This window comes from Felis catus, chromosome B4, assembly GCF_018350175.1.
Source record: "Felis catus isolate Fca126 chromosome B4, F.catus_Fca126_mat1.0, whole genome shotgun sequence".
NCBI classification, from domain to species: domain Eukaryota; kingdom Metazoa; phylum Chordata; class Mammalia; order Carnivora; family Felidae; genus Felis; species Felis catus.
Genome location: NC_058374.1, coordinates 127,878,964 through 127,904,103, shown reverse-complemented (window position 1 = coordinate 127,904,103; position 25,140 = coordinate 127,878,964). Strand labels below are relative to the sequence as shown.

The window sequence follows — 25,140 nt, the reverse complement described above, 5'->3', positions numbered from 1 at the left end:
AGAAGCTGTTAACAATTTCTACCTCTGTGTTAGCCACCATAATGTAGTGTGAAGAAGCTATAAACAGCAGTTAAAAGCACATGTTCTGGGGCACCTGGGTGGCTCGGTTAAGTGTCCAGCTTCGGCTCAGGTCATGGTCTCACCGTTCCTGGGTTCGAGCCCTGCACTGGGCTCCGTGCTGAATGCTTGCTCAGAACCTGGAGCCTGTTTCAGATTCTACATCTCCTTCTCTCTCTGCCCCTCCCCTGCTCGTGCTCTCTCAAAAACAAATAAATGTAAAAAAAATATTGTTTTAAAAGAGAGCATATGCTCTGGTATTTATAGATAATAAATAATGGACATCAGCACTTAACTATTTTTCACAGCTGAGTGTTTTACAGGTGTTAGCCCTTTCATCCTTCAAAATAGATCTGCCTGCCCTTAAAATCCCATTCTTTTCCCTCTAATGAACCTTGCCTGGATAACTGACATTCTCCTAGCAAAATAGCCTAGGAACACTGCTACAACCAATAATATTAATATCAGTTAACAGTCACTATGTACCAGGTACTGTTCTAAGCCCTTAATGTGTATTAGCTAATTGGATCCTCATGGCAACTGTGAGTACTAAAATGGTATTACCATTTTACAGAGGAGTCAGTAGGGCACATGGTTATGGGACTGTCCCAAAGATGTAATGTTATTGGAGAATCAGGTTTCAAACCAGAGCATGGTCCCATTGTTTGAATGCACAGATTGGTTGTTACCCTTCCTCAACAAGTGGAAACAACCAAGGCTTAGGGAGGAGGTGAAATAACTTTCCTCAACTAGCAAGTCATGGACATAGCTGAGTGCCTGTGGGCAAGTTGCTTATCCTCTCTTGGCCTCAGCTTCATTAGCTGTAAAATGGGTAAACACTACCTGTATGATAAGTTTGGGGTGATAATGAAATGACACAAATACATATAAAGCTCTATGCCAACTTCCTGCCACAAAATTAGTGCTCAAAATAGTCCCTATGGATATTTTGAGAGTTTTATAATGAACACACATTCCTTCAGAATTAGCAGAAACAATAAAAACAATCCCATGTTGAAATGAATGTCTAAACAATAAGACTTGTATGCATTTAACAGAACAAGACCCTCTCTCAACATTTTCTATTTCCTCCAACCAATTTTAGCTCCCACTCACCTGACTCAATGATTAATTTTCCTGACGGGGAGGACAGGGGCAAAGAGGGCTCTGGTAACAGTTATGCTTCTTCTGTGGCCTTTTTTTTTTCTTAATTTATTTATTTTGAGAGAGACAGACACAGCAAGAGTAGGGGAGGGGCAGAGAGAGGGAGAGAGAGAATCCCAAGCAGGCTCCACTCTGTTGGCACAAAGCCTGATGCAGGGCTTGAACTCATGAAACTGTGAGATAATGACCTGAGCTAAAACCAAGAGTCAGATGGTTAACCAACTGAGCCATCCAGGCACCCCTCTTCTGTGGACTTCTTGTGCCAAACTAAGAATAGCCTTCCTACCAACCTGGGTGTTTCTTTTTCCAGACCCTCTTCAAAGGGGCTCGAGCCTGCCCACCCCACTTGCCACCTTTTGGACACCTCCTATCTGTGTCCTACTTCTCAGGAAAGCTCACCACCCAGGTACATTGACCTCCTTAGACAACAGCTCTCTCCACCTCTCGACTTCCTTCACACCAGAACCATTTGTACCTTTTAACCAGGATTTCATTTTCTAAAGGGCTTCTTCTTGTACTCATTCATTGGTTTCATCAGTTACATTCTCTGAGTGCATCCTGTGACCAGAGCTGCCACTGCTAATGATGACAATTACCCCTTCCACTCGCTATGTGGCAGACACTGTGTTGTGTCCTCTGCATGCATGATCTCATCTCATCCCCTAATAGCTCTGGGACAAGGCTACTTTTACTATCCTCCATAATGGTTGAAAATCAAAGCATAAGAAAAATGAAGGCTTAGAGAGGTTCGGTAGCCTGCCCAAAGTCACAGATCGAGCAAGCAGCACTGAGTTGTCCACTTTTCTCTAGACCCACCTGCACCTCCCCAGTCAAGCCTACCACTCCATCACTTGACTGGTTCCTCAGCCTCCTAACTGGGCTGTCTGTCTCCAGCCTTGACACTCTACAGTCTATTCTCTACCTCAGCAAGGTGAAGCTATACAAACATACATAAGCCATGTTGCTCCCTAGTTTCAAATCCTTCAGTGGGTCCGCATTTTTATGATAATGTGCTAAATCCTTATATGGCTTTGAACTATCTGGATTCCCTTGAGCTCTCCAGACTTAATTTACCTGCCCTCATTCTTAGTCTATGATCCAGCTCTACCAGACTTTGTTCCTAGGCTTTGCCCGGTCTGTGCCCTCAGCTGAAAAAGTGTCCCTTGCCTTCTGCCTTCATCTCTGGGAGAAGATAAAGGCATCTCATTTGCTTCTCTGCTTCAAACTTCCTCTAAAAGCACATGAATTCCCAGATAACTTAATGCATTTGCCAGATTTCTATTGCATCATTTAATTCATCCTCAACCCTCTACAGATGAGGAAACTGACCTCAAGTGACCTGCTCAAAATCAGAGTGGGAGCAAGCAGTAGGGTAAGTGTGCCAGCTCATGTTGGTCTGTCTCCAGACACTGATCTTTCCTCTGAGCTTTGTTGCCATGACGTTTGTGGAGGTTAGAAACAAGGGCAGGTAAACACAACTGGAGGGAGGGATTGTCTGTGAGGCTGGAACTAATCTAATAAATGGAGAGAAAAGGCATCTTAACCTATGCCCTTAGGGGTGGGAAGGTCAGGAAATGAGCCGCAGCTGGAGAGTGGGGTCCTGCTTTTTGACTGAGAGTAATTTCCTTGTCTACCTTTGTGTGGCTACAATGACAGGAGCTGATTTATTAATGCCGTTGGCAAAGCCCAGCAAGATTATCCATCCTTAGCAACGAAGGGGTAGCTGAGGTCGGTTCTAGGGAGTCAGAGGCTCAGCAGGGGACTTGCGAGAGAGCAGAAAGGAAATTTGCCAGGGAGGCAGGGATCCCGAGAAGCCAGGGTTCCAGAAATCGGCTCCAAAGAGTTCTTGTCACCTCTTCTTCACCACTCTTTCACCCTGCACTCACTTACTCACTTGAAAACCCTCTAGGAAGGGTGGGTCCTCAGTATGTCACAAAACTCTTTTGAGTTCTTGCTATGCTATGGGGCTTTCTCATGCCCCATCCCGCCAGCTTCAGTTTCCTCATCTGTAAAATATTAATAAAAGTGCTGCTACCGTAGAGGGTTCTTGTGATTTCCTTGAAATCATTATATTAAAAGGGACTATCACAGTGCTGGAACATGGACAGGTTTTTGTTTTTTTCTTTAACTTATCTACATGTTGCCACTGTCCTACACCTACAGAAATGGAATTAAGAAAATGCATGAGATTCCTGTGTAGGATGGGATGCCCAGAGCTTTGGGCCTAAACCTCCATCTAACTTGCCTGAAAGACCAGCGCTGATCTGAGCTCCCTCCTCTCCTATCCAAGTGTCAGTTTGCTCACAACCACTGAGTGTCCACTATTTGCCATGCACCGAGAAAAACAGAGATGCATGTAACTGCTCATTGCCTACCAGCCCAGCAGATGGACAACTGTCCTTCTCATCTGCTAGGGCTCTTGAATCTATTAGGCTCCATGGGAACAGGAGCTGGGGGGGACGAGCTTCCCAAGTGTCTAGGGAAATCCTTGAGATCTCAAATACAAAATTATTGGCTCTAGGGGCACCAATAACCTCAGTCGGTTATGTGTCCCACTCGGTTTCAGATCAGGTCATGATTTCACGGTCCTGAGATTGAGCCCTGTGTCAGGCTCTGTGCTGACAGTGCAGAGACTGTTTGGGGCTCTCTCTCTCCCTCTCCCTCTGCCCCTCTTCCTCACGTGTGCTCTCTCTCTGTCTCAAAAAAAATGTTATAATATATATGTATATATATACATACATATATATACACATACATATATATATATGTGTGTGTATATATATATATATATATATATATATATAGGGCACCTGGGTGGCTCAGTCAGTTAAATGTCTGACTTCCACTCAGGTCATGATATTGCAGTCTGTGAGTTTGAGCCCCACATTGCACTCTGGGCTGACAACTCAGAGCCTGCTTCAGATTCTGTGTCTCCCTCTCTCTCTGCCTCTCCCTTGCTCGCATGGTCTCTCTCTCTCTTTCAAAAATAAATAAACATTAAAAATATTTTTAAAAAGAGCAGAATGGACTCTCTGGAGCCAAGCATAGACAAGAGGCCCACAGAAGAGGGTAAGAAGGGTGGAGAGGTGGTGGGTGCTACACGGACTGGCGGGAGGGAGCCAGGCGGTGGAGGGGCAGCCTGCCCCACAAGGCAGAGCCCCCGAAGTCTGGCTTGCAAAAGTGGAGAGTCCTGACAGCCAGCGAGACCTAACATCTGGAATGTTAAAAGTCAACAGCTCTGCTTTCGGAGAGCAAGGAGGACGAGAGGACGCCAGGAGGGAGAGTTGTTAAGTTCCGGAAGGACAGAGCTCAGTGGGGGAACAAAAGCGCTGGCCAGCGCCATCTCCCTCTCCCATCCCCCAGTCAAAATTCCAAAGGGAACCAGTTCCCGTCACCGAACTTGCTTGCACCATGCAAACGCCCAATGCTGTGCTTCTGTGGATCTAACCCTCTGACAGGCCTGCCTCCCTCCCGGTGCTGCAGGGCCCCTCCCGCAGGGGACCACCGAAGGCAAAGCTAGCTAAGCTTGCCCCTCCCACCCCTGTGCACCTTGTGGATCCACCCCTTCGGATACCCCTGTGCACCTTGCGGATCCACCCCTTCGAATACTCCCTTGGCCAGACAGATCCCATTGAAGCAGCACCACAAGCCTGGCAGTGTGCAAGGAGCCCAGACAGGGGCCACACCACTCCACAATGAGTCCTGCCCCTGGGAGAGGGGAAGGTACACACCAGTCTGTGGCACCAGTGGTGGGCTGGAGGCAGACATCGAGCCTGACTGCGCCCCACCCACCAACACAAGTTTCTCCCAACAACACCAGGGAAGTGCCCTGTAGGTTGGAGCTACCACAGGGATTACCTAAAATGATGAAATGGAAGCATTCTCCTCAAAAGAAACTCCAGGAAGTAGCAACAGCTAACAAATTGATCAAAACCAATTTAAGCAATATAACAGAACAAGAATTTAGAATATAGTCATAAAATTAATCGCTGGTCTTGAAAAAAGCATAGAGGACAGCAGAGAATCTATTGCTACAGAGATCAAGGGACTAAAAAATAGTCATGAGGAATTAAAAAATGCTATAAATGAGGTGCAAAATAAAATGGAGGCAGCCATAGCATGGATTGAAGAGGCAGAGAAGATAATAGGTGAATTAGAAGATAAAATAATGGAAAAAGAGGAAGCTGAGAAAAAGAGAGATAAAAATCCAGGAGTATGAGGGGAGAATTAGACAACTAAGTGATGCAATCAAACAGAACAATATCCACATCATAGGAATTCCAGAAGAAGAAGAAGAGAGAGAAAGGGGGTGAAGGTGTACTTGAACTAATCATAGCTGTGAACTTCCCTGGTCTGGGGAAGGAAACAGGCATTGAAATCCAAGAGGCACAGAGAACTCCCTCCAGACGTAACTTGAATCCATCTTCTGCACGACATATCATAATGAAACTGGCAAAATACAAGGATAAAGAGAATTCTGAAAGCAGCTAGGGATAAACAGGCCCTAACATACAAAGGTAGACACATAAGGGTAGTAGCAGACCTGTCTACTGAAACTTGGCAGGCCAGAAAGGAATGACAGGAAATATTCAATGTGATGAACGAAAAAATATGCAGTCAAGAATCCTTTACCCAGCAAGTCTGTCATTCACAATAGAAGGAGACATAAAGGTTTTCCCAAACACATAAAAACTGAAGGAATTCATCACCACTAAACCAGCCCAACAAGAGATCCTAAGGGGGACTCTGTAAGTGAAATGTTGCAAGGACCACAAAGTACCAGAGACATCACTACAAGCATGAAACCTAGAATCACAGTGACTCTAAACCCGTATCTTTCAATGATAACACTGAATGTAAATGGACTAAATGCTCCAACCAAAAGACACAGGGTATCAGAATGGATAAAAAAACAAGACCCATCTATTTGCTGTCTACAAGAGACTCATTTTAGACCTGAGGACACTTTCAGATTGAAAGTGAGGGGATGGAGAACTATCTATCATGCTACTGGAAGTCAAAAGAAAGCTGGAGTAGCCATACTTATATCAGACTCAGACAAACTAGACTTTAAAGTATGCAACAAGAGATGAAGAAGGGCATTATATAATAATTACAGGGTCTATCCATCAAGAAGAGCTAACAATTATAAATGTCTATACAGTGAATACAGGAGCCCCCAAATATATAAAACAATTAATCACAAACATAAGCAACCTTATTGATAAGAATGTGGTAATTGCAGGGGACTTTAATACTCCCCTTATAACAATGGATAGATCATCTAGACACAGAATCAATAAAGAAACAAGGGCCCTGAATGATACATTGGATCAGATGGACTTGACAGATATATTTAGAACTCTGCATTCCAAAGCTACAGAATATACTTTCTTCTCGAGAGCACATGGAACATTCTCCAAGATAGATCACATACTGGGTCACAAAACAGCCCTTCATAAGTATCAAAGAATTGAGATCGTACCATGCACACTTTCAGACCACAATGCTGTGAAACTTGCAATCAACAACAGGAAAAAGTCTGGAAAACCTCCAAAAGCATGGAGGTTAAAGAACACCTTACTAAAGAATGAATGGGTCAACCAGGCAATTAGAGAAGAAATTTAAAAATATAGGGAAACAAATGAAAATGAAAATACAACAATATAAATGCTTTGGGATGCAGCAAAGGCAGTCCTGAGAGGAAAATACATTGCAATCCAGGCCTATCTCAAGAAAAAAGAAAAATCCCAAATACAAAATCTAACAGCACACTTAAGGGAAATAGAAGCAGAACAGCAAAGACACCCCAAACCCAGCAGAAGAAGAGAAATAATAAAGATCAGAGCAGAAATCAACAATATAGAATCTAAAAAGACTGTAGAGCAGATCAATGGAACCAAGAGTTGGTTTTTTGAAAAAATAGACAAAATTGATAAACCTCTAGCCAGACTTCTCATAAAAAAAAAAAAAAAAGAAAGAAAGGCAGAGGACCCAAATAGATAATACCATGAAAGAAAATGGAATTATTGCAACCAATCCCTCAGAAATACAAACAATTACCAGGGAATACTATGAAACATTATATGCCAACAAACTGGACAACCTGGAAGAAATGGACAAATTGCTAAGCACCCACACACTTCCAAAACTTGAACAGGAAGAAATAGAAAATTTGAACAGACCTATAACCAGAGAAGAAATTGAATCAGTTATCAAAAATCTCTCAACAAGTAAGAGTCCAGGACCAGATGGCTTCCCTGGGTAATTCTACCAGACATTTAAAGCAGAGATAATACCTATCCTTCTCAAGCTGTTCCAAAAAATAGAAAGGGAAGGAAAACTTCCAGGCTCATTCTATGAAGCCAGCATTACTTTGATTCCCAAACCAGACAGAGACCCAGCAAAAAAAGAGAACTACAGGCCAATATCCCTGATGAATATGGATGCAAAAATTCTCAACAAGATACTAGCAAATCCAATTCAACAGCATATAAAAAGAATTGTTCACCATGATCAAGCGGGGTTCATTCCTGGGCTGCAGGGCTGGTTCAATATTCGCAAATCAACCAATGTGATACATCACATTAATAAAAGAGAAGATAAGACCCATATGATCCTGTCAATCGATGCAGAAAAAGCATTTGACAAAAATTCAACATCGTTTCTTAAAAAAACCCTCGAGAAAGTCAGGATAGAAGGAACATACTTAAACATCATAAAAGCCATTTATGAAAAGCCCACAGCTAATATCAACCTCAATGGGGAAAAACTGAGAGCTTTCCCCCTGAGATCGGGAACACGACAGGGATGTCCACTCTCACCGCTGTTGTTTAACGTAGTGTTGGAAGTTCTAGCATCACAGACAACTAAAGGAAATCAAAGGCATCAAAATTGGCTATGATGAAGTCAAGCTTTCACTTTTTGCAGATGACATGATACTATACATGGAAAACCCAAGAGACTCCACCAAAAGTCTGCTGGAACTGATACATGAATTCAGCAAAGTCGCAGGATACAAAATTAATGTACAGAAATCAGTTGCATTCTTATACACTAATAACGAAGCAACAGAGAGACAAATAAAGAAACTGATCCCATTCACAATTGCACCAAGAATCATAAAACACCTAGGAATACACCTAACCAAAGATGTAAAAGATCTGTATGCTGAAAACTATAGAAAGCTTATGAAGAAAATTGAAGAAGATGCAAAGAAATGGAAAAACATTCCGTGCTCATGGATTGGAAGAATAAATATTGTTAAAATGTCGATCCTACCCAAAGCAATCTACACATTCAATGCAATCCCAATCAAAATTGCACCAGCACTCTTCTCGAAGCTAGAACAAGCAATCCTAAAATTTGTATGGAACCACACAAGACCCCAAGGAGCCAAAGTAATATTGAAGAAGACCAAAGCTGAAGGCATCACAATCCCAGACTTTCGCCTCTACTACAAAGCTGTAATCATTAAGACAGCATGGTATTGGCACAAAAACAGACACATAGACCAATGGAATAGAATAGAGACTCCAGAAGTGGACCCACAAAAGTATGGCCAACTAATCTTTGACAAAGCAGGAAAGAATATCCGATGGAAAAAAGACAGTCTCTTTAACAAATGGTGCTGGGAGAGCTGGACAGCAACATGCAGAAGAATGAAACTAGACCACTTTCTTACACCATTCACAAAAATAAACTCAAAATGGATGAAGGACCTGAATGTGAGACAGGAAACCATCAAAGCCCTAGAGGAGAAAGCAGGAAAAAACCTCTCTGACCTCAGCTACAGCAATTCCTTACTTGACACATCTCCAAAGGCAAGGGAAGTAAAAGCAAAAATGAACTATTGGGACCTCATGAAGATAAAAAGCTTCTGCACTGCAAAGGAAACAATCCACAAAACTAAAAGGCAACCGACAGAATGGGAAAAGATATTTGCAAATGACATATCGGACAAAGGGCTAGTATCCAAAATCTATAAAGAGCTCACCAAACTCCACACCCGAAAAAGAAATAATCCAGCGAAGAAATGGGCAGAAGACATGAATAGACACTTCTCTAAAGAAGACATCCAGATGGCCAACAGGCACATGAAAAGATGCTCAATGTCACTCCTCATCAGGGAAATACAAATCAAAACCACACTGAGATATCACCTCATGCTGGTCAGTGTGGCCAAAATGAACAAATCAGGAGACTATAGATGCTGGAGAGGATGTGGAGAAACAGGAACCCTCTTGCACTGTTGGTGGGAATGCAAACTGGTGCAGCTGCTCTGGAAATCAGTGTGGAGGTTCCTCAAAAAATTAAAACTAGATCTACCCTATGACCCAGCAATAGCACTGCTAGGAATTTACCCAAGGGATACAGGAGTGCTGATGCATAGGGGCCCTTGTACCCCAATGTTTATAGCAGCACTTTCAACAATAGCCACATGATGGAAAGAGCCTAAGTGTCCATCAACTGATGAATGGATAAAGAAGTTGTGGTTTATATACACAATGGAATACTACTTGGCAATGAGAAAGAATGAAATATGGCCTTTGGTAGCAACGTGGATGGAACTGGAGAGTGTTATGCTAAGTGAAATAAGTCATACAGAGAAAGACAGATACCATATGTTTTCACTCTTACGTGCATCCTGAGAAACTTAACAGAAGACTATGGGGGAGGGGAAGAGGGAAAAAAAGTTACAGAGAGGGAAGAAGGCAAACCATAAGAGACTCTTAAAAACTGAGAATAGACTGAGGGTTGATGGGGGGTGGGAGGGAGGGGAAAGTGGGTGATGGGCATTGAGGAGGGCACCTGTTGGAATGAGCACTGGGTGTTGTATGGAAACTAATTTGACAATAAATTTCATATTAAAAAATGTTTTAAAAACTAGAAAGAAAAATTAATGGCTCTGAAATATGAAAGTGGTATAATTTAAATTAATACATGTTTTGATTAGTGTGTCTGAAATGCATTATATCAATTTTTATAGTTTTATAATTTATCATATATAAATTCCATCTAATGTGGGGCGTGGGGGCAATTTAATATGTTTGAGGTAAGGAACCAAAGTCAGAAGGCCTAAAGTTAAAGAAGGCCTTAGAACAGTTGCATTAGGATCCCACAGTGGACAAACAACTCCATTTCCTGATAAGCCTTCGCTCATTTGTTTTTTCTTTCCAGAAATGACTGCTCCCCACTTTGCAGTTAGTGCTGATTGACACTGGGCAAGGCCAGTGCTCTCCTCCCCTCCTCAGAAGGCTGTCCTCTCTTGGTTTCAACACCCCTCCATTGCTCTGCCAATATGGTACAACCTCACAAACACTGAGCCTACCCCTGGGTGTTAGGGGCTCTCTTTCCTCATGCAGAGCTTCTGTATCCCTGAAGATCTCACTGATGGGTGAGGGAATTGGACAAATCCACACAAAAACACAGTATTAAACCAAACTTCTAATGGATGGCATGTATCCTCTCAGGCTTTCTCGGTCTGAAAATTACATGAACTTTTAGGACCTCTCATTAAAGTTCTAAAATTGAAGTGCCTGGGTAGCTCAGTCAGCTAAGCCTCTGACTTTGGCTCAGGTCATGATCTCACCATTCGCGAGTGCAAGCCCCACTCCACTCTCTGTTCTTAGCATGGAGCCTGCTTCGGATCCTCTGTCCCCCTATCTCACTGCCCCTCCCCAGCTTGCGCATGCTCTCTCTCTCAAAAATAAATAAACATTTAAAAAAAAGTAGGTCTAGAATCTCTCTTAGTTGGACCCATTGTCTGCAGAAGCTGTCTTGATTAGGACATTTCTCTGTAAGGTCCTCTATTGACAGGGGGAAATCAGGGAAGTTTGATAATAGCTACAACAAGCTCCTCCTAATTAATAATCAGGTCTCCAAGGGAACTTATCACACACTAGTGCGTGATAAAAGGCTCAGCGCCTTGCTCTGTCTTTGGCCCAATTCAGTTTAGCATTTTTTAAAACATGCCAGACGCACATCATACAGCTTTATCTTTATATAAGCCTTCTTTTTTAGCCGAGCTTTTTTATCTCTGCCTCACATGGAATTTTCCCCTTTGTTGTTTTTTATTATCTAAGCAATGCATATTTATTATGGGAGAATTAGACCAACAGATAAACAATGACTCAAACCACCATTACTTTGGCATTGTGACTGATGATCAAATCTGCCACTACAGCAGAATGCCAAAAGCCTTCTGCCAGATGGTAAACAACTTGGGTAGAAGAGCCATGCCTGCAGCCAAGCACTGTAGGAAGGCATGGATCGGGGAGTCGCCCTGGTTTGGACTTGCACTTGGAGCCCAGCTCTCTGTTTTGCTGGCTGTGCAGAAATTCTTAGATGGACTGGTTGGAACAATAAGGACATCCATTGGCCCACACAGATGGTAGTTTCAGGGTTAGCTTCATCTGGTGGTCTCTGTGATTCTCTTGGCCATGCCCACCCCCTGCCATGGTCATCCTCAGGCTGACGGTGAGAAGGCTACACAACTCCCAGACCTCAGACCCACACACAACGTCAGAGGACGAGATTGTCTCCTGCTGAGGATTTCTCGAAAGAGTGGAGACAACATTTGCAGAAGCTGCACAAAATTTTCCCTCACTCCTTTTTGATCCAAATTACACTGATTTCTAAGCTAATCCTGTGGCCAAGAGAATGCTCTGCACTAATTGGCTTAGGACCGGGTTCTCCCTCTGGAAACTGGGATATGATTTCCATGATTAGCAGAGATGAATCAAGTGCTGCCCCTGCAGATGGTGTGGATTGGATGTTGGAAAGTCAACAGCAATTCTGTGGTCTTGGACAAATTACTCAGCTCCTCTGAACATGGACACTGTCACTTACAGAACTGGAAGAGTCATACACATTGTATGGTAGAGAGCACCTGAGATAATTCACCATGCTTGGCCCTTACTAGGGGCTTAATAAGTGAATAAATGTTTGATCAATCCATTAATTAATTAACCAGGGTCTTGAAGATGACAATGGCAAAGTAGATTCACATTCCCATTTGAAACTAAAATTTGCAACTTATTCATAGTGTGACCTTGGAAACGTGACTCTCTCACCTGAAGCCTCAGTTTCCTTCTAGGTGAAATGGGTCAATAGTGGGTCAACACCCATTAAACATCATGGTTTGGACAGGCATTGTTCTAAACAATGTACAGGTAGAATCTCATTTAATCCTTTCTACAACCCCATCATCCTGGCACTTTTATTACCCCATTATAAACGGAAGAAAACTGCATTATGGAAAGTTACCTGCCTAAAAGTACACATTTAATTAAGTGTGGAGTCAAGATTTTAACCCAAATGGTTTAGCTTCAAAGCATGGCTTCATGATAATGAAATTCTATGGCTTCTCAGTAATAATAGTATGTATCTTAGCAGACTTTTGTGGTGGTTAAATGATACAGTGCACATACAGTGCTCAGAAGGCTCTATAAATATCATGAACTATTATTATTTGTCACATGCAGTGATGAAATATACCTCTATGTAAGCCCCAAACTTCCACTCCACTGTCACAATCATCCCTCTAAATTTGATGAGCTTATAGGACTCTGATGATTCTCCTGTCCCTCAAGGAAAATGCCCCGCTCCTTCTTGGATTCTGCCCTCACCACAGTGCACCACAAGCCTGCTCACCAGGGCCTCCACACTCCACTTCTGGTGTTCCCTGTGGTGGAACGATCAGCTCCCCTCCCCCATGCTGACTGATGAACTCTGTCTGCTTCTTCAGATGAATCACTCCTTCCCCTAGGTCCTGGAATCAGGGCAAAGAGCTGTCCGTTAGCAGAGACTGTAATTTATTTGTTTCATCTATTTTCATGTCTGTCTCCTTCTTAGTCCTGGAAAGGGATACCATGTGCCAGCCAGCTTCCTTCTTCAGTGCTTGATACAGAGCTGGCACGTGACACAAACTTGTGGATGTTTGTTGAATGAATCGCTAATCACAATTAGGATGAATACCTACTGAGCTCTGACTGTGTATGAGGTACCGCCCTAGGTGCTTCACAAGCTGCATTACAGCTGTGGTTACAGACAAGAAACATGTGATTCAGAGAAGCTCAGGAAAAGGAGGGGAATCTATAAGCTGATATAGCCTGACTGGTGGTTTTATATGTATACATACACATATACACATATATGGTTATATATATACATACACACACATATATATGGTTATATATATTATATATGGATACATACATGTTTTATTCAATCTTCTGTATGCCTGATAATTTATTCATTGTCCATAAGTATATATCAAATTTTTCTTATTTAATTTTTAAAGCATCAAAACAAAAACTTGAAAGCAAAAATAATCTAATGAGAAAACCACAAAATTAAAAGAAGCCTCTGGCACAAAAACAGACACATAGACCAATGGAATAGAATAGAAACCCCAGAACTAGACCCACAAACGTATGGCCAACTAATCTTTGACAAAGCAGGAAAGAACATCCAGTGGAAAAAAGACAGCCTCTTTAACAAATGGTGCTGGGAGAACTGGACAGCAACATGCAGAAGGTTGAAACTAGACCACTTTCTCACACCATTCACAAAAATAAACTCAAAATGGATAAAGGACCTAAATGTGAGACAGGAAACCATCAAAACCTTAGAGGAGAAAGCAGGAAAAGACCTCTCTGACCTCAGCCGTAGCAATCTCTTACTCGACACATCCCCAAAGGCAAGGGAACTAAAAGCAAAAGTGAATTACTGGGACCTTATGAAGATAAAAAGCTTCTGCACAGCAAAGGAAACAACCAACAAAACTAAAAGGCAACCAACGGAATGGGAAAAGATATTCGCAAATGACATATCGGACAAAGGGCTAGTATCCAAAATCTATAAAGAGCTCACCAAACTCCACACCCGAAAAACAAATAACCCAGTGAAGAAATGGGCAGAAGACATGAATAGACACTTCTCTAAAGAAGACATCCGGATGGCCAACAGGCACATGAAAAGATGTTCAGCGTCGCTCCTTATCAGGGAAATACAAATCAAAACCACACTCAGGTATCACCTCACGCCAGTCAGAGTGGCCAAAATGAACAAATCAGAAGACTATAGATGCTGGAGAGGATGTGGAGAAACGGGAACCCTCTTGCACTGTTGGTGGGAATGCAAATTGGTGCAGCCACTCTGGAAAGCAGTGTGGAGGTTCCTCAGAAAATTAAAAATAGACCTACCCTAGGACCCAGCAATAGCACTGCTAGGAATTTATCCAAGGGATACAGGAGTACTGATGCATAGGGCCACTTGTACCCCAATGTTCATAGCAGCACTCTCAACAATAGCCAAATTATGGAAAGAGCCTAAATGTCCATCAACTGATGAATGGATAAAGAAATTGTGGTTCATATACACAATGGAATACTACTTGGCAATGAGAAAAAATGAAATATGGCCTTTTGTAGCAACGTGGATGGAACTGGAGAGTGTGATGCTAAGTGAAATAAGCCATACAGAGAAAGACAGATACCATATGGTCTCACTCTTATGTGGATCCTGAGAAACTTAACAGGAACCCATGGGGGAGGGGAAGGAAAAAAAAAAGAGGTTAGAGTGGGAGAGAGCCAAAGCATAAGAGACTGTTAAAAACTGAGAACAAACTGAGGGTTGATGGGGGGTGGGAGGGAGGAGAGGGTGGGTGATGGGTATTGAGGAGGGCACCTTTTGGGATGAGCACTGGGTGTTGTATGGAAACCAATTTTTCAATAAATTTCATAAAAAAAAATAAAATAAAAAAATTTATCTATTAAAAAAATAAATAAAAGAAGCCTCACAATATTTGGAATATTAAAATATGTAATTAAATTTTAATACATGTTTTAAACGTGGTTTAAGATGCAATGTCTTAAATAAATGTTTTAAGATGACTGAAAGGCATATTGGAAGTCCTGGTTGTGGTAAGTGTATTGGATGATGAGCACAGTAGGACTAGAATCTTAACTCCTAGGCATTATGAAGTCTCCTACTCTTGGGCTTAAAAGTTTTCTCAGCTGAGGGGCCCCCATCACTGCATGTGAATGATTTTTCTCTCAATTTTGGAGAATTATCTCTTTGGGATGGAAACCATCCTGAACTATTTTTCCTGTCTGGAGAACACTATATGGATATTAAAATGTTAGATAATCTGAAGAAAATGAATTTTGACCTCTCTGGCCATTTCGTACTGACCTGTCTCTCATTAAAATCTTTGGTTGAGGTGGGGAAAATCTAGTAACAGATTAAAGCCCCCTTCCACTTGGACTACCATGGACTGTTCCTCATTCTGAGCACTTTGTATATATCATACAATCAGGGCTTAGCAAAGCTGTGTGCTGCTGACAACCTTCTTGTCCATATCCCTGTGCACACCCTTATCTGCCGGACGGGTAGCTCATCAGGGAGACTTTCTCTTTCACCTCTCATCCCCAGCCGTCTCCCAGATGCCTGGCACAGTGGAGGTGCCCAATCAGTGCATGCTGATTGAGCCTGCTTCACATGAACAACGTCAGCCATCGGCCATGTGGGCGTTCCTTTCTCCACATTTAACATCTCATGCCGGTCCAGGAGACCTGACACTTGGGAAGCTGCTCAGATAAACTGAAAGAATTCGAGTCAGAGGGAAACTTGAAAATCATCTGGACTTACATTTTTATCTTGCATCTGACTAAAAGGAGACCCGGAGGGGTGAAGGGTATATTACCTGATTTGACATAGCTCCTCAGCAGTGAAGCTGGGACTAATCCTCATGTCACCTGGCTTCCAGCCCAGGCTCCTCCTCCCTTGTCACCAGGCTTCCCCAGCTCAGATGGATGCCCGCCCCTCCTTTCTACTAGCACAGAAAGTTTCCATGCTATGAAGCACCCTGCTATCTCCAGGAAGGGGAGCTTGCTGCCACCCTGTCTTAGGAGAGCTCATTTCTCAGACTTACAGCTCTTGGCATAAACAACCCTGGGCCCACGGGGGACGTTTCTTACAAGGAGCTGCAATGCAGTGATTGTGCCACTCTGAAAGCTCTGACTCACCCCTTCCTCAGCCCCTGGGCTTATTTTAGCCCCACTTTCTGGAGGAGGAAATGAGAACATGATCAAGGATCCTGTGGGAAGAGCCCGGGGCCCTCCAGTTCTTATTGGGAGCCTCCAGCAGCAACTTGGCAGCTCCAGCTTCATTAGAAATCCAACAGCCAGAGGCTCCTATAGAATTAGGGCTGCCAGCCTGGCCAGGTCACAGTGTCCCTGCTTTAAGAAAATCTGCCATCTGGAAATGAGAATTAGGCAAAAGGGATGAATGTGAGGTTGATCATTGACCTAGCAAAGAGTTTCTTTTCTTTCTTCACTGAACATGGAACAGTAGAATGAGCAAGGCTGCTGGAGTTTCTGCTTCCGGGCTGGGGATTAGCCTTTCTGAGACTGGGAAGGTGGGGGTGCGCAGGGAGGAGCCTTGGGCTGGTCTTGAAAGACAAGTATAGTGAAGGAGGAGAGGGAGGCACAGCAGGCGGAAGGGCACATGGAAAATTCTCAGAGGTATGAAAGTACTTGACCTGTGCAGGGCATCATCCGGACCATCTGCAGCAAAGGGGGAAAGTAGGCAGCATCCAGAGCACCCTTCTCCTTCTCCCCAACATGCTCTTACATGTTTCCTTCAGTCAACCCCTTCACCTGGACGCTTTCTCTGATCTCTCCAACCGCCACATCCTACCATTCATGGCATGGTTGGGTCTCTTCTTAGGGTCTCACTTGGCCAAAATCAAGGGGTCAGCCAGTCTGTGTTCCTTTTTGGATGCTCTGGGGCAAGAATTCACTTCCAAACTCATTGGAGTTGTTGGTCCTTGCGGTTGTAAGCCTGAGGTTTTCCTCATCAAGGGCTTCTCTGAGCTCCTAGAGGTCACCCACGTTCCTCGCCATTTGGCCTCCAACATTGTTTGGTTTACAAGATGGCTGTTGTTTCTTCCTTAGGGCCAGAAGGAGCACATCTCTCTCACCTCTTTCTTAGTGACCAAGCAGAGAAAACTCTCTGCTTTTGTTTGCTTTGCCATATAGTTTATTATTTTTTTTAGTAAAGCACATTATAATTATACACATTGTATAATTGTATACAAATACACATTGTACACTACATAGATTATAATTTGAAAATTAAAAATGATATATATATACATATATATTAATTTTAATCTTTATTCAGTGATTTGTGTCTAAGAAGGTTATACCAATCCCTATTACCATTTGCAATGTTTTTTTTTTTAATTTTTTTAATATTTATTTATTTTTGGATGGGAGAGATAGACAGAGTGCAGGCAGGGGAGGAGCAGAGAGAGAGAGGGAAACACAGAATCTGAAGCAGGCTCCAGGCTCTGAGCTGTCGACACAGAGCCCGATGCAGGGCTGAACTCATGAACTGCGAGATCATGACCTGAGCCGAAGTCAACCACTTAAGTGATTGAGACACCCAAGCGTCCCTGCAGTGTTTGAGAACATGTGTCTCCCCACATCCACACTAACTACTGAAGACAAGGGTTTTAAATGTTTTGTTTGGAGAAAAGTGACTGTATTATTATTTTATTACATATTTTCATTTTACTGTGAAATTTATCATTTTCACATGTTTCTTGGTTATTTGCACTTATTTAAATTGCCCATTCATCTTTTTTACTCATTTTTCTTTCGGGTTATTTATCTTTTCTTGTCCACTTGCTAGAGCTCATTTTTTAACTGTAGATATTAATCACTGAAGTCTCATTATGTGATCATTTTTTTCAACTTATCTTTGGTTTTGTTGGCATCAAACATATCTACATGTTTTTAATAACTTCTGGGTTTCCAATCTTGGTTAATATCTCCCCTGCATGAGATTATACACATAGTCTCTTAGATTATACTGTGAAACAATTTTATTATTACTACATTTATGTATGTGATATATCTAGAAGGTTTCTTTTAATGGTTTGAGGGCAGGATCCAATTTTATTTTCTTCCGTTTGGATAGCTAGTTGTTACGACCATGTATTAAATTACCCACACTTTTTGATTTTGTAAAATCACAACTTTAGTCAAATATTAAATGATCATATATGTGAGGATCTGCTTCAGGATTCTAAATTCTGTTCTATGGACTGATAAGTTAGTCCATCAATGTCATATATGTGAAAACCCTCTGCTTTTATTTTTATTTTTAATTTTTAAAAGTTTATTAGGGAGAGAGAGAGAGAGAGAGAGAAAGAAAGCAAGCTAAATGGGCCAAGGGAGAGAGAGAGAGAGAGAGAGAGAGAGAGAGAGAGAGAGAGAGAGAGAGAAAGAGAGGGAATCCCAAGCAGGTTCCACGCCCAGTGTAGAGCCTGATGTGGAGTTCAATCCCATGACTCTGGGATCATGACCTGAACCAAAATCAAGAGTCAGCCACTCAACCTACTGAGCCACCCAGGCACCCTGAAAACCCTCTGCTTTTAAAGCACTCACTTGATTATATCAAGCTACCCCTGAGTGATCTCCCTTTCTTGAAATCAGTAAGCATGTAACACTCACCACAAGAGTTTGAATCTAACATATTATAGTCCTGGACATAATGGAGGGTGTGTACCCCAGGAGGTGAGGATCTTTGGGAACACCTCAGAATTCTGTCCCCATACATTCCATGCTCTCTTTTCTATGGAGGAAGGAGTTTTGCCTTCAGGGTCAGTTTCTAAGCTCTCCTCTGTAACCCGAGAACTGGACAGATGTCCACCCAGAAGCAGTGAGAGCTACAGTCACACTTCGTCTCCCAGCAAGATGTGGAGATGGCCAGGAGTGCAGGCTTTCTGGAAGGAAGTGGGCCTGTGGACATCAAGACAGGAGGAGGAGGAAGTCATAGGAAACCACTGATGAGTGAGGGATGGGCAGGTAAGAGAGGCAAGGTTTGGGTCCTCTGTGTGAGGGGGGAACAGTGAGAAGGAGGCAGGAAAGAATCATGGACTTGATTTCAGGTAAAGATTTGGTAGGAGATGAGAATGAGAAAGGGCATTGGGAGGAACAGGGGAAAAAAGATCCTAAGAAGCACTGTTATAAATTACCTCCTCTGAGACACTCTTTAAGAGGAGCCAACTGGGGCACCTGGGTGGCTCAGTCGGTTAAGCGTCCGACTTCGGCTCAGGTCATGATCTCGCGGTCCGTGAGTTCAAGCCCCGCGTCGGGCTCTGTGCTGACAGCTCAGAGCCTGGAGCCTGTTTCAGATTCTGTGTCTCCCTCTCTCTGACCCTCCCCCGTTCATGCTCTGTCTCTCTCTGTCTCAAAAATAAATAAACGTTAAAAAAAATTAAAAAAAAAATAAGAGGAGCCAATAAAAACATGCATTTGTTTTTAATATTGTTAGTACTGGACTGTCTTTCCTTGACTAGGACTCTGTGCAGAGACTGGGCCTGGTGACATATCTTCCAATTGCATATGTAGGTACCTTATCTTACTGGTTAAGCTACAAGCAAGGTTGCCCTACGATGTCAATGAAAATACAAGCAGCGGAATAAAAAAGAAGCATAGATCGTCATAGAAATGTGCCATCTAACATCATGAGACATCTTTTTCTTATTAAACAAAGGACATAATATCTCATTCCCAAAGACCTATACAAATGCCAGACATCTGCAGTTTTACCTGGGAACCCTTCAAGATAAGGATCACTACTGTATCTCCTAGTCCCTAGCATAAATACATGGGGAAATATGCCTTGCAGCAAAACCTATTTGATTTATAAATATAATCACTAACACTTATAAGACACTTCCAGAGTTTCAGACATTGTAAGATATTATTCTATTTTGATGATAGACAGAAACTGAGGCACAGAGAGGTTAAGTAACTTGCTTAGGTTCACACAGCTAGTAGATTCTAAAGCCAGGAATTTAACATAGGCATTCTGATTCTTTAACCCATGCACTTGTCCGTAAGACATGAATTTCTAGTAAGGGACAGTGGGACTAATATGCCTCTACATATTTTACGTTGGAGGGAGAAATAAGACCCAGGATGGGTGTGTGAGGAGTTACTGTAGAAGCTCCCTGGGCACCTCTCTTTCTTATGAGTACTGGAGAGCATTCCCTGCCTTCTAAGTCCCTGCTACTAAAGGTGGCTGGTGAACCAACAGCTTCAGCATCACTAGGGAGCTTAATAGAAAGAAATGCACATTCTTAGATGCCACCCAGACCTAATAAATCAAAATCTGCCTTTTAATAAGATCCCTAGGCAATTTATATGCACATTCAAGTTTGAGTAGCATTTGAGCCACATTACCTAGGCCAGTGCAGTCAGAGCATATTTTCTGCAATGATGGGAAAGTCCTATATCTGCACTCTCCAATATAATAAGAACTGGCTACATGTGGCTAGTATGAACAAAGAAGTGAATTTTTTTACTGCTTTAAAAAAATGTTTATTTATTTTTAGAGAGAGAGCAGGGGAGGAGCAGAGAGAGAATCCCAAGCAGGTTCCACACTGTCAAGTGCAGAGCCAGATGTGGAGCTCGATCTCAGGAACCAAGAGATCATGACCTGAGCTAAAATCAAGAGTGGGATGCTTAAAGGACTGAGTCACCCAGGCACCCCTGAATTTTTATTTTTACGTAATTTTGATACATTTAGATTTAAATAGCCACACGTTGCTAGTGGTTACCTTTTTGAGCAGCACAGATTCTAGACTTGTTGTTCCCCTAGGTTTATTTCCCTGTGATCTCATAACCCTTTGTGAAGTCTCTTTAAAAGAGCCTTGTGTTGGGGCGCCTGAGTGGCTCATTTGGTTAAGCATCTGACTCTTGGTTTCAGCTCCAATCATGATCTCATGGTTAGTGAGTTCAAGCCCCACATCAGGCTCCATGCTAACAGCACCAAGCCTGCTTGGGATTCTCTGATTCTCTCTCTCTCTCTCTCTCTCTCTCTCTCAATATGTCCCTTCCCTGCTCATACTCTTTCGCTCTCAAAAACAAATAAATGAACTTAAAAAAATAATCCTTATGCCAAAGTGGCATATTTGGGGGTGGCATATTTTGATCCCCTACACATGCTTTATATTTTACTTGCTAATTTGTATGGTCTCACTTCAAAAAAGCTTCATAAAGGCAAATACTAATACTATACTAGGGATAGAAAAACAAAACATACATTCCATGGATTTCTTGTACCTAGTTATCTATTAATAGCTATCATATAATTAAGTTTGCCACTATATCTCATGACCATTTGAAGTACTTGACAAACATTACGTCATGTGATAATTTTATAGTAACTCTGAGAGAGCAGTGGTATTATTTTATTTATTTATTTATTTATTTATTTTTTAACGTTTATTTATTTTTGAGACAGAGAGACAGAGAATGAACGGGGGAGGGTCAGAGAGAGGGAGACACAGAATCTGAAACAGGCTCCAGGCTCTGAGCTGTCAGCACAGAGCCTGACGTGGGGCTCGAACTCACGGACCGTGAGATCATGACCTGAGCCGAAGTCGGCCGCTTAACCGACTGAGCCACCCAGGCGCCCCAAGAGCAGTGGTATTATTTTAGATGAAGAAACTGACAATCAGAATAAGTGCACCCACCTTCCTCTTCTTTGACCTAACCTCTTTAATTCTTTTTTAAAAAATTTTTTTAATGTTTATTTATTTCTGAGAGAGAGACAGAGCATGAGTGGGGGAGGGGCAGAGAGAGAGGAAGACACAAATCCGAAGCAGGCTCCAGGCTCTGAGCTGTCAGCACAGAGCCTGACGCAGGGCTCGAACTCACACACCGAGAGATCACAACCTGAGAGGAAGAGGCTCAACCGATTGAGCTACCCAGGTGCCCCACCTCTTTAATTTTTGAGTTAGCTATGCAAAAGATACCAAAAGATCTTCCTGTAGGAGGCACTAAAGCTCCTTATGCTAAGATTCAAAGAAAATGAGTTAATTCTCTTGGATAGAGGTGTCTTTAGAGGTCATTAAGATACAGTACTCTGTCCTGACTTATGCTTTTTTTGGGAAAAAGAATTAAGTTAAATTTGATTATCTCTTTTGCTGCCCCCCTTCCTCTATATTAGTAGTTTAATCTGCATGATAAGTGTTGGATGTGCACCAGGGGGCTGTTTACAGCAACTGGTGAAGTACTTAACATTCTAAAGAAATTAACTGTCTGGTGAAGAGGACTCCAGAGACAGAAGAGCAAGAGACAGAAAGACAGGATGTCTGATAATGCTGGTGTCCTTCTGTTAGGAGGATAAATGAAGTAGCTTTCTCCTGGTTCTCCTCCAAACTCACTGACCTCTTTCATTTTCTTTCACTATTATTTCTTTCTTTGTTGACCTCTTAAATGTGGATGTTCCCAAGGTTTATGTCCAGACACCCTTCTTCCAGTGCTGTATTCTCTCCATGGGCCTTCTCATATACCCAGTGTCTCAGGAGGCAAGGTTAGGAGGCTCAGATAAAGAGCATAAAGAACCCAAGACACCTGGGGTGACATTTAAAGACACACTTCCCTCCCCTTCTCTCCCCTTCCTTCCCTTCCCTTCCCTTCCCTTCCCTTTCTCTTCTGTTCGTTTCCCCTTCCTTCCCCTCCCCTCCCCTCCCTTTCCCTCCTCCTCCCCTCTACCCTTTCCTTTCCTTTCCTTTCCTTTCCTTTCCTTTCCTTTCCTTTCCTTCCCTTCCCTTCCCTTCCCTTCCCTTCCCTTCCCTTCCCTTCCCTTTCCTCTCCTTCCCCTCACTTCCCTTCCCTTTCTCTTCCATTCATTTCCTCTTCCTTCCCCTCCCCTTCGCTCCCTTTCCCTCCTCCTCTCCTCCACCCTTTCCTTCCCTTCCCTTCCCTTCCTCCCCTTCCATCCCCTCCCCTCCCCTCCCTTCCCCTCCCCTCCCCTCCCCTCCCCTTATCTTTCATGTAGGAAATCCAGGAATTCCAAAATTATTAACCTTAAGAGAGTTCTTTGGGGGTGCCCCAGCCTTGCCCAAAACAGAACTAGAATCACTTGACTCCAGAAAAAGAACTGTGATCTGAATATGGCCAGTCATCCCACTGAATGGACTCAGATACTTTCAAAATCCTGCAGAACTTCCAGAAGGCTACAAACTAAATGAGTCTAAAATCTGGACAGTTCTTGGGGATGCCCTGGCCTTGCCCAGCATAGGTTCTAAAACTTTGTCCTCCGAGTCTGGATGAACTGATAAAATATCACGAATAAGTGATGGATGGACAGCATGCTGCCACCATCTAGAAAGAAAAAAACGTGCTTGGAATAAAGCCAACATACAGAAGGAAGCAGAGCAAGGAGAATCACAATAACAGCATCACTGGGACCCTTGATCTAGCCATGCATGAAAAAGACTCTCCTAGGACTTTCTAGCGATATTGTTAGTAAAATTCAAAACTCCATCTTTTTGTTTTTACTGTTTTGTTTTAAGGTGCTTTGGATTGAACTTTCTACCCATTACCATCAAATGAATTGTAACAAATTTTTCATCTGTATGTAGATGATCTCCAAATGGACATTTACCTATGTCTCTTTCTGGAGCTCCAGACCTGGGTATTCAGTGACCTACTTATCTGGATACTTCTCTGGAGATCCTTACAGGTCTCTCAGCTGTACATGGCACCAGTTGAATCTGCCATCCCTTCTCCCCTGTCCTTTTGTCTTTCAGTCCCTCACTCCCCATCACCTGCTTCTGTGTCATTTATTGCCCCAGCTGCTGCTCATTTCGTTGCCCATTTTCATCTCCCACACACAACCATTCATTGGTTTTAGAATTCATCCTGTCCTCTTCAATCCTACTCATAGTTCCGTGAGTCAGTCTATCATCACCTCTTACTTGGCAAAAGCTTCTGAGTTGGTCTGCACTCTCCAGTTTTTCCTTCCTTTTTTTTAAAAAAATTTTTTTAACGTTTTATTTATTTTTGAGACAGGGAGAGACAGAGCATGAACAGGGGAGGGTCAGAGAGAGGGAGACACAGAATCTGAAACAGGCTCTAGGCTCTGAGCTGTCAGCACAGAGCCCGATGGCGGGGCTTGAACTCACGGACCACGAGATCATGACCTGAGCTGAAGTCGGCCGCTTAACCGACTGAGCCACCCAGGCGCCCCATGGTTTTTCCTTCCTAAGTGTAGCCTGCAATTATCTTACTCTGCAGATATTAAACTGTGTTTCTCTGACCTCACCCTACAACTTTAGAAGTGTTCCATGTCACCCTGTAACTCTCAGGATGAATTTAAAACGCTTTAGCCTGGCATTCAAAGTCACTTATAACCTTTCCAGTCTCCATCTCTGGCTACTGCACCCACCCATCCCCTCCATGCTTTGTGGTCTCGCTGTTCCCAGAATATTCCATGCAAGTTGGCACCTCCGTGCCTTTGCACAGGTAAAATTGCACCTGTCACCAGTACCTTCTCTCTGCAGGCATCTCTGACTACATCTCTAAATCTCTGAGACAGAATTAATTGTTCCTTTTGTGCTCCCCAAAGAACTATATGTGAAACTTCTTTAATGGAACTTTCCCCACTGGATTATAATTAATTTCTGTCCTATGTTTATCTCTTTCACTAGACTTCTGGGAGTTCCTTGAACAACTGGACCAGGACTTAACCACTTTTGTATTCATGAACTTAACACAGTGTCAGACATAATAGATGCTCAATGAAAAATACTGACTTAAATTGAAATTGAGGGTGCCACTGACATCTGCTCTCAGCTTCTCCTGTTCCCTATTCACAACCAGCCCTCATTTATCTGCCTGTCTTTGTATTAGGACATATACCTATTTGAAAAATTGTAATGTGCTATACATTTAGGGCAGAATCATAATTATAACTTATTAAGCAAAACAAAAAAAAGAACATTGATCAGCTGAGTGTTTGATCACACTCTCAGGCCCTGCCAGAGCAGAAGGAATGCTAAATAATATTTAGTTCCTGTGCCATATCTACCATTTACTAGCTGTA

The 25,140-nt window shown here is 42.7% G+C and overlaps 1 long non-coding RNA gene across 5 annotated transcripts in view; it reads right to left on the bottom strand.

Moving 5' to 3' along the window:
• LOC109501772 overlaps positions 1 to 25,140 on the bottom strand; it is a 114,231-nt gene that overhangs the window by 49,642 nt on the left and 39,449 nt on the right. The window contains exon 3 of one of the 5 annotated variants that reach the window (XR_006601083.1): positions 12,877 to 12,994. The exons of the other annotated variants lie outside the window; for them this stretch is intronic. This is a non-coding gene — a long non-coding RNA (uncharacterized LOC109501772). The remainder of the gene's footprint in view (positions 1 to 12,876; positions 12,995 to 25,140) is intronic. 5 annotated transcript variants of the gene reach the window in all.